General features: G+C 32.8%; 1 pseudogene; it reads left to right on the top strand.

The window, feature by feature from the left end:
* The first annotated feature begins 225 nt into the window (after positions 1-225).
* Positions 226-819, top strand: LOC105291423 (annotated as a pseudogene).
* The last annotated feature ends 1,381 nt before the right edge of the window (positions 820-2,200 follow it).

Below are 2,200 nucleotides of genomic sequence, written 5' to 3'. Positions count from 1 at the left end.
TGTAACATGTACAGTACACTTCTGAATTGCTCACCATTTTAAAAGTAATCTAACAAGTTTTTATTCCAGTTAGATGATTTCTGTAAAAATCTATTGGTTTTTACCAAAGGACAGGAATCTCTGCCCTTTTGTGAATCAGTTGTTTTATTAAGGAAAAACCACACTGAGTTAGTCTTCCTTACAGGCCATGATGGGTTAAATTCTGTCAAAGAATAAAGGAGTGCAGAGGAAAAGAGAGCTTGCATGAAAAAAATATCTTTTGAGATGAAAGATGTATTTCAGTGAGAAGACATGGAAAAGATTTCTCCTAAAGAGAAAGGTGTTACTTTCTCTTTGACTGTGTCACTAAAAGAAGCCCTTCAAAGCTTAGTAGATGATAGTATGGTTGACTGTGAGAGGATTGGAACATCTTCTTATTTGGGGACTTTTCCAAGTAAAGCTCTTCATGCAAGGAAATGTGAACTGGAGGTTCTGGAATCTGTTATCTGAGAAAAACTAAAAGCACACAAACCAACAGAAAAGCATTGAGAAAGCTAAAACTAGCCAACATGAGATGGAAGAGCAAACCATGCTAGCAAAGGAGGTTTCTTCCAAGGGAACAGCTAAAGGCAGAAGTAGAAAAATACGAAAAAAAAAAAAAAATGTGATTCTCAAGTTGTCAAAGAAACATGCCAAGCAAATAAAGTAGCCAAAACTGCTAACAGATGGACTGATAGCATGTTTGCAATAAAACCTTGGGCCAAAAGAAAATTTGAATTTGAAGAAAATAAAATTGATAAAAATTTTGGAATTCCAAAAAACTTTGACTATATAGACTAAAATGTTCAATGTTAGTAAAGAATCTATACACTTTTGAATATGTAAAAATTTTTTATTATTCAACTAAATGTACTGAATTGACATTTACCTACAACTGTTTATCATTTTGTTAATTTTAAATAAAGTGTTAAAGAAAAGAATCTCTTTTTCTTGCCTCCTGATTCATAGTACTGTCTTTTATTTTTTCATTCATCCTATCTTGGCTTTGGTGTCTCACTTCACCTCTGTGGCCCCACCTTCTATTGATCCCCCCACTTTCCCAGGGAGTTTCTCCTTTATGGACAACTGCTTTTATTCTGACAACGTGGCACACTCTGGGGCAGCCAAAGAGATTTCCCTGAACTAGCCAAGGTCTTTTCTCAGGGCTTCACATCAAATAAGACTCCAGCCCCAAGTGAATTAGACATCAAATTGTATATGCTGTGCTAAGGAGTTAAGGCTAGAGCATGCAGACAACTGAGAATCAAACTAGTCTGAAACAGACATCCTTCTCTAGTAACTAGATGGAGAATAGATGAAAAGGGGCCAAAGCTAGAGGCTCAATGACAAGCTTATCTTCAAACCAGTTTTTTATAGGACATAACAACTCAAATTAATCTAATATTTGGATGGTAAACATCAATCGTTCTTCTTGACCAGATGTTGTCAGAGTGGAGAGAGAGGACGAAATTTAATATCACCCCCAGGGGTCACCTAGCAACCAGGTGCATGATGATGCCTTTAGTTGAGGAAAACACACACACACACACACACACACAGGAAAAAGAGCAGTTCAGAGGAAATATTCACTTAGTTTTAGACTAGGTATATTTGAGGTATCCATAGAATTTTGTCAAAATCATACAAAAATACAAATAAGAGGTAAATAACTTAAAGATCGAACAATATATTTTAGGTAGCTATGTACCATTATTGCACTATGCCTTTAAAAACTATATTATTCACAGTAAAGTTTGTTTTTAAAATTTTAAGTAAAAGAAGCATAAGCAATAATATTAAATACTAATACAATGCTAACTATTGATTAGAATATTAAATGGTATATGCCATTTAAAAATTATTAGTAATTTATTTTTTTAATCCAAAGTTGTCATCAAAGTTTAGCAATAAAGGAAAAAATATCTAGAATTAATGATGTTTACTTTTTCCATTTAATATTCAAAAAGTAACTAATTTTTAAAAAATTACTTTTATTATGGCTTATAAAAGGAAATAAGAAATACTTTAACACAAAGCAACCATTACTGAGATAACAAGCATTCAGAGGCCAACTAACTATGTGCTTCTCAACCATGAACAGTAATACCAAAATGTGTGCTAACATTTTCTAAGAAAAAAAAAACCATAAGTAATTGCATTGAAATTTTTTTGAATAAAATTT

The sequence above is a fragment of the Pteropus vampyrus genome, unplaced genomic scaffold (assembly GCF_000151845.1).
Source record: "Pteropus vampyrus isolate Shadow unplaced genomic scaffold, Pvam_2.0 Scaffold45, whole genome shotgun sequence".
Classification (NCBI taxonomy): Eukaryota; Metazoa; Chordata; class Mammalia; order Chiroptera; family Pteropodidae; genus Pteropus; species Pteropus vampyrus.
This window is presented reverse-complemented; position numbering and strand designations above follow the sequence as displayed.